We start from the raw sequence: 8,734 nt of genomic DNA on the forward strand, positions 1-8,734 counted from the left end.
CCAGCCTTTTGCAGCATAACTCCATGGAGCACTGGGCCAGGGAGGGGAAGGCAGAGCAGGCAATTCTGATCCACGGCTTGCTGGGGACCACGGTGTAGAACACTGTGTAGAGGGACTGAGAGGGAGACAGAGGAGCCGTGGAGGATGGAGTTGGCTGAGACCTCCTAGTGTTTGAGGCACAGGTGTATGTTTGTACGCCTTTGGGAAGGAGTAACTCCGCAGGCAGGAGATTCCTTCCGCTCGCAGCCTGTGTGGAGCAATCTTCTCCCCTCCTAGAACAACATGATGGGGAGGGAGGCCTCCACAGAGGAGGGGGAATCTTCAGGAAGTGCTATTGTAAACACCTCATATTTCAACTCTGAAGAAAGCATCTCCTGGCAGCCAAGCCCCCAAAAGGTGCGCCCTTCGTGGTGGGGTCATCCGGGGCTACAGAGGCTCCACTGCGGCCCTCCATTTCCTGGGCCATAAAAACATGCTCTTGACTGAGGGCTGACGTATGAGGTGACGGGCAAGAAAATGGTTTCCTCTGGCTGCGTGTGTGTCCCAATTCACAGCCTCCCCTGAAGTTAACAAGGGCAGATGCCTCCTCCACTATGGCATTTAGGACAGACTCCCAGTGGCTTCTCCATGGATGAGAAAACTCGGTTTGGAAAAAAAAACATGATAAATTCAAAACAGAAAAGTAAGATCTCTTTTTAAATGTTTTAATGATTGTAAGCACGGTTTACATTCACTGGATTTTCTACCCAGATCAGTATGTGCAGACACAGTCTGTGCTACAATCTGATCATGTCAAGCGAGCTCTTTTGCCAAATACGTTGTCTTACTGAATTCTGACACAGCTTTTAGAAGGAAAAACGGTGGCTTGGCGAAGGTTAAGTGACAAGGCCATGCAAGGCGGCTCCTAAAGCCCCCCGTCTCCCAACTCCTCTCTGAGAGCTCTTTGCTTGTGATGCCGACTGGGGACCTAGCCTGTGCCTGACCATGGCTGCAAAAACGCAGTAAGTATTCATGTCCCCACCTCCTACCTTTCTCTTTTTTGCCTTCAGGCTTAGGAATACATTCTGACTTCAAACTGTGTACATATTTGTTTGAGGTGCTATTGTAGGTAAGTGGGGGAGGGGATGGAGGTTGGGGACAGGGAAACAACACAGTGCCAACCAATGCTGACCCTCAAGAGATTACTCTAAGCAAATGTCTCCCGAAGGTCCGCCTGTCAAATGAACAGACCTAACCCGGGGAGGGCTTCCTGGGGCTACTAAGGACTATAGAAGACATATATGCATAGCCATTTTTTAAATGCAGAAGAATCTGGGTGAACAGGACAGGGCATAAATGCAATTTGATCAGTGCCTCAGGTAGAAGAAAATAGACTAAGGTCCTTTCAAAAAATTTCAGCACCGAAGGTTGGAACAAAGGAGGTTTTGCTTTCAACTATTCAGAACATTCTATTAACCAGATTTGGCCATTCCCTGACACTTGTCCATTTGCAGACTCTGATGCCCAAGTCTCCTTCTAGCCAGAAAACTCCCCAACTATGATTACCTCCAATATATGAGTTCATTTCTCTGCACTTACTCCCAAATGTTCCACATCGATTTGCAACGTTAATGAAGTAAGTACCCAACTATCCTTGTTCATGAGCTATTACCTCGGTATTGATTGTAGCCTTAATTGACAATTACTTGAATGGGTCAGGCTACACCGAGCTTTTATTAATTTTCTGTTGTGATGCTCGTTACTAAACTTCATTGCAATCGTGTAGCAACGTAAACTCCCCACCGTGGCTGACTGAACCGGAAAATTCCACCGGCCATTCCCGAGCCTGTTTATCCTAAAAAATAAAGAATTTTATATTGTTAAATTCGATATCAGGAGTCTATGCCTCAATTCTTGGAAAAGAGAATTGTGGCTTTGGCTGTGACAATACATACAATTTGCTGAATTATTTTTCCTTCACTGTTATTTCAGAGGACATGTGTTATCCAGAGACTTGATTCCCTGTCCCCTTGCTGCCTCGGGAAACTGTAAACTCTGTGCCTTTGCAAAATTGTATGCAGTCCTCTAGCTCCCTCTCTTTCTTTCTTTTTTAAAATTAGGGGTGGGGGAGGTACAGCGAGGTAGAGGAGAATATCTGCTTTTAGGAATTTCCATTTCCTTCAGCCAAGCCTTGTAAATAGATTTATTTTGCCATTGTCTCAAACAAACAAAATCTCTGATTTCAAACCTTTTAAAAATAATAAGCCAAATATAATAACTATCAAGACCCTGTTGAAAATGAAAGTCAGAGCATCTTCCTGGGGAGCTGTTATGAAAAGGAAGGGCTTGCTTTTCGGTACACATTTATATCTCGTTCCTCTCTAAGGTGCATTTGGGTATCGTTTCCCTCCACCAGCGAGACTCCGTACATCAGAAACAACTCTGGCCTTTGCTTCTTAGAGAGCCTCACGCCAGCCTTCCGTCACCACCCTAATATGTCCTCGGCCATCTCTACACATGTTGGGATTATAAATGCGTGTGTTAAGCTAAATTACAACCACATTTGGAAAATGGGAAAATGTCATTGTGGGGATAATTCTTTCTGGTTTGTGGGAGAAGTTGTAGGGGAAGTAAAACACATTTCCTTCGCCCTCTTAGATTTCATAACAGGGACCTGAAAATTAAACTAACAAAGGACAGATTAACAGGAGAAAATTAATACATGTTACATTTTAATTTTATGTTCATGGAGGCTTCACAGAAAAGAAGTGAACACCCAAAGAAGCAGTTAGACTTGGAAGCTTGTGTACCATTTTAACAAAGAGCAATAGATTGTGAAGAAGTGACCAGATAAATGAAAGAGAGGCTTGGGCTCCTAGGGGTGGTCAATTAAGGTAAATGTATGAAGAAAACTCATGGTAGATAAGGGTCATTTAGTTTGGTAATTTTATGCAGACCCATCAGCACGGTCTCTGTCTCCAGTGATAAGGGCTGTCCCCCCTTTCTGGTGTGGGAGAGTGGAGAGAAAACCTTCATGGAGGAAAATTTATGCCCTGCTTTTAGGCAGATCAGGGAGAGCAGGGAGCTCCTTTTGTGTCTGTCATTTCTTAATTGCCTTTAGCTCAAAATAATCCTTATACCAAAGTGGCATGTTCTGTGGTGGAGTATTTTGATCCCCGGTAGGGGTGATTCAGAACTGTGACTTACGTCGTGGATTTAGCCAGAGAAATGAATGTAATGCTATACAAAATTGATTAGAGTTAGAATTTACTTTGTTATGAGCTAATAAAATGAAGCCACCCCTGTGGTTTTTTTGGAGAGTAACTAGTACAGCAGAAGAGAAGAGATTCAAGGGTTTATTTATAAAGGAGATGGTGAATTCTTGGGCTTGTTCCTCTGGAAATATATCCAGTGAATATCTACAAAAAATTTCAGGAAAAGTATTGATTGGCTTCCAACAAATCCAGCTTCCGATTCATCAGATTGGTGTACTCTTTGTTTGTTTTGTTTTGTTTTGTTTTGTTGACCATTAAAACACTCATGGGAAGTCAATGATAAGAAAACTGGCTTCTATTAGAGAGGATGTTTTGAAAGAAAAAAATAACAGAGATAAGTTTAATGTGTGTACAACTATCTTTGTCATGTACAAAAGGCTGTGAAGTATGATGGCAAATAACCGTCAATAGGAATCAAAATTTTTACAGCTTAATGTCTCTAGGCCTCATTATAAAATGAGGGATTTGGCCCATATAACCCCTTGAGGGATTTCCTGCTTTTAAATGCCATGATTCTGGTCTTGAGACATTGAATCACATGCAGGAAAAATACTAGGAACAGTGCTACGCTGGGAGACCAGAGAATTGCTTTGAGTTTCTGTTTTGTCAGCCAGGTGAGTGACCTTGGACAAGTCACTTCACCCTCTAGGCCTCCTTTTCCTCCTCTGGACCAGGAGGCACAATGACATAGGTACCTGGTGCAATCCCTTCCACTTCTCAGATTCTTCAGTTCAACTTGGTAAGGAATAGCTCCTGTTACTTCCATGTGCAGACCTGAAGAGACTACAGTACACAGTTACTTAATTAAACACTAATCCAGGTGTTGCTGTGAGCATTATTTTTCAGATAAGACTAACATCCACAGTCAGTTGACTTTATTTGACTTATTTATTTAATTGTTGACACTATTACAGATGTCCCTCACTTTTCCCCCTTTGGCTCCCCTCCACCCAGTCCCTAACCCAGTCTTTACCACACTGTTGTCTGTGTCATGAACTATACATATATGCATGTATGTTCTTTGGCTAATCTCTTCCAGTCTCCCTATCCCACCCCCTGAGATTTGTCAGTCTGTTCAAGGTATTCATGCCTCTGGTTTTATTTTTCATCCATTTATTTTGTCATGAGACTTCACCTGAGATGAGATCACATGGTATTTCTTATTCTCTGGCTGGCTTATTTTGCTTAGCATAATAATCTCCAGGTCCATCTATGCTGTCACAAAGGATAAGTGTTCCTTCTTTTTTACAGCCTCATAATAAGCCATGGTGTAAATGTACCGCGTCCACTCATGTACTGACGGGCACTTGGGCTGGTTCCAGATCTCGGCTATTGTAGATAATGTTACTCTGAACATAGGGGTGCATATATTCTTTCTGATCAGTGTTTTGGGTTTCTTAGGATATATTCCCAGAAGTGAAATTGCTAGGTTGAGCAGCACTTGCATTTTTAGTTTTTTGAGGAAGCTCCATACTATTTTCCACAGCAACTGCGCCAATCTGCCTTCCTACCAACAGTGCACTAGGGTTCCCTTTTCTCCTCATTATCACCAGCACGTGTTAATTTATTGATGATAGCTATTCTGGCAGGTGGGGGTGATAGATACCTCATTGTAGTTTTAATCTGCATTTCTCTGATGATAAGTGACATTGACTATTTTTTATATGTCTGTTGGCCATTTGTATATCCTCTTTGAAGAAGGGTCAAAGAAAGGTTCAGGTCTTTTGACTATAATTTTAATTGGATTGTATGTCATCTTAATCTTAAGTTTTTAATATATTTTGGAAATTAACCCCTTATTAGATATATCATTGATAAATATGCTCTTCTATACACTGGGTTCCCCTTTTATTTTGTTGATGACTTCTTTAAATGACTTTGGGAAAATTGGACTGGTCCATATAAAAAAATGAAACTAGACCACCAACTTACATCATACACAAGAATAAACTTGAAATGGGTAAAAGACTTAAATGTAAGGCATGACACCATAAAAATCCTAGAAGTAAACGTAGGCAGCAAAATCTCAGACATCTTGCATAGCAACACTTTGGCCTGTGTATCTTTTGGCGCAAGGGAAACATAGGAAAAAATGAACAAACGGGGTTACCTCAAGCTGAAAAGCTTCTGTACAATCAGATGACGTTAACTAAAGGAGATTCCCCCCAATAATGTGGGCGTGCCTTTCCCAACCCATTGGGAGTTCTTAAAAGCAAAAACTGAGGTTTCCTGGGGAAGAAAAATTTCTGCCCCAAGACTGCGGCATTAACTGCTGCCTGAGTTTCCACCTCGCCAAACTGCCCTGTGTATTCCAAACCTGCCAGTCCTCACAGTCATCCTCATCAACTGCTTAAAGTAAATACACGCACACACACACACACACACACACACACACACACACACACACACACACACATCTTATTGCTTGTTTTTCTGGAGCACCCTGACTGATACAGCTCTCCAGGTGAGATGGTAGGTTTGTGGCGTCAAAGAAAGGCACACTGGTATTTCTCCTGTTTTCCATTGTAGGGACAGGGATAGAAACATAGAGCACAGATTATCTTTGAGGATATATTCAGCTCATGAACATTTTTTCTTGGACCTACACAGTGTTTTTGTTTTTAACTAGTTGACAACATCTAAAAACACAGATACTACTAAAAGTGTGAATTTGTCATTCTCTTCAATAATTTGGAGATCCATCCACCAGAGTCCTGTATTTCTACAAGGAAACAATCTGCTTGAACGAACTGGGTTATTTGTCCCCCTGGAGGTACACAAAGACTTTCCAGGGAGGATCAGTTTCCAGACACTCAACTTCCACATGTTCTCATTTCTAAAGCTGATATCCCTTCAACAAAGGACTTGCTGTCTATAGTGGGTTGAGTAGTCACCCCCCAAAAGATATACCCCCAAAAGATATATCCAAGAATGATACCTTCTATGGAATAAAGGTCCTTGTAGATATAATTAAAGTAAGGATCTCGAGATGCGATCATCCTGGATTACAGTGATTCCAAAGCCACTGATGAGTGTCCTTACAAGAGACTGAAAAATAGGGAACAGCCACAGAGATACAGAGGGGAAGGCTGGAGGCAGGGACACATCTACAAGCCAAGGGGCATCAGGAAGCCAGGGGCCCGCAGAAGCAGGGAGAGAGCACAGAACAGACTTTCCCTCAGATCCTCCAGAAGGAACCAATCCTGGTGACACCTTTATTTTGGACTTCTGGCCTCCAGAACGATGAGAGAATAATTTGCGTTACTTTAAGTCACCAAGTCTGTGGTTAAGTGGCAATGGCAGCCCTAGATTAGAAATTCACTGCCCTTCTGTGGAGAGATGCTACAGAGGGCCACCCGGAGAGAGGTCACACTCTTGCAAAGACAGCCCGTGTCTGGTGACAGAGCCTGTGGGATATAAAGATCAACATCTCAGCCGGTCACCAAGACAACTCTCATGGGCAGTATTCACTTCAGAGCTGCCTACTGGCTTGGCCAAGTCTTCCCCAACTTCTCCTGTGTCCGGGGTTGCTTCCTGATCCTTCTTTTCTAAGGTGTTGACCCCTAATAAACATCTTTCCCAACCCCAACATGCAGTTTCAGCATTGGCTTCCAGAGAATGAGAAGAAGTGCCCGCATCTTACCCATCTCAAGTCTTCTTGTGGCGGCTTGCCCTCAGATGTTTGAACTTTCTGGATAACAATAAAACAATGTGAAATATTGATGTTGTGATTGCTGTTATGAAAAAGTTCCTATTCCTATTTACTTGTTTTTATAAACTAGTTTCTCAGCCTTTATAGCTATAAACATCAAGCATAGGAACAGATTTGGTGCTGAAACCTGTCTCATTCCAGCATTAAGTAATATTCATCCATGCATACATAAAGTAATTGGAAAAAATAAAACCCCATCTATCTCATAGAGCATGCATTTTAAGTAACATGTTAGTTTTATGTTTAATAATTATGCATAAAAAACTACAAGTATATTGAGGTTGTTTTAGTCAGTATTTCTTGAAGAAGAAATGTTAATACTTATGTCTTATCATCACAGGAAATAAACTTTCAATTTATATTTTTTATGTTGTAAAGAAGAATGAAAGTGTGATAAATAAAAGACCTTAAACCAAATACTACATTTGAATAAAATTTTGAGGGGGAAGAGAAATTAAAATGTGAGTCAAGAAAAGAAAAAAGTGACTCTTCTGTTTGCTACATAAGAACTTCATTGTGTATTTTTTTACAGTTCACAGTGATTATCAAATTGCTATGGGGTTTAAATTCTACTGGAGATATGGAATTTTTATTTTAAAAATGTGATTATTTATAGTATAGCACTAAATTATCTTTTAAAAATAATTATTAAGCTTATGATTAAAAAATTTAGATGTTTACCTAAAATCTGAAAAGGAGTACATGGTTTTCCAAAAATACTTTAGGAAGCTCTGAGTAAAAAGTTTGACCAACATTGATTTGTATTGCTCGCTGGCACCTGCGGCCACTTCAGTCTGTGACCTCTGCTTTAGGTCAACAGCCGGTTGTCTCTCTGCTAAAGCCTGTGTCGACCCCCGAGTGCCGTTTCTGGGAGCAGATCTCGCCTCCATCTCTGAAGAATCGCCATACCTGCCAGGGAGGATGGGGCTGAGAGACAGAGTGGGGTAGCTTTTTCTAGTTTTCAACAGAGCCAAGGGCCACAGGAGAAGGCTCTGAGGGGCAAGAGAGAGGCTGGCTTATGAATTCCTCCAAGGAATTTCAGAGAAGCTGCTCCTGCACGTCCCCCAGCCCCCTCAGCCCTCAGGTTTCTCTCTTTCCCTTCTCAGTGAGATTCCATTATGAGCTGAGGAAAATGAGATATAAGGAGAACATATTAACCATTGTTCTTCCTCCCAAAATAATGACTATCATTTACTGAGTGTTCACTATGTGCCAGGTAGAAAGAAAAAAAAAGAATGAGCAAACAGCTGACATCAGAATTCCTCACAGGAAGGGAATTGTCTTCTGGTAATCTCTTCATAAACCCTCTCAGGGACTGATTCTAAAAATCATCCAGAGGAGGCATAGGAAAGCAAGAAAATTTTGGAAAAAATTATGACAAATAATAACAGCCAACACCTTTATGAATGCATACTATGTGCCAGGCATGAAGAGCTTTATCTATAGAAATTCATGAACTTCTCACAATCATTGTTATTATCACCATTTTAAAGATGGGAAAACTGAGGAATAGGGATTAAGCAGTTTGCCTCAGGGAAGTGCAGAGGGTCCCCTGGCTGCAGAGTCTGTGGTCTTGTCTGTGCTCTCAACTATTGTTCTAGAATAACCCAGGACATTTTTATAAAGTGATAGTGTTATTTCATCAGAGAGTAAGGAAATAGAATACGGTTAGAATCAGACCCATATATAGAAAATTAACATATGCTAATGAGGCATTTCAAATCAGTACCAAAAATGAAAATAAATTTCTATTTCACACCTAGATGAA

This window comes from Artibeus jamaicensis, unplaced genomic scaffold (genome assembly GCF_021234435.1).
Source record: "Artibeus jamaicensis isolate MK-2021 breed Jamaican fruit bat unplaced genomic scaffold, CSHL_Jam_final contig_332, whole genome shotgun sequence".
NCBI lineage: Eukaryota > Metazoa > Chordata > Mammalia > Chiroptera > Phyllostomidae > Artibeus > Artibeus jamaicensis.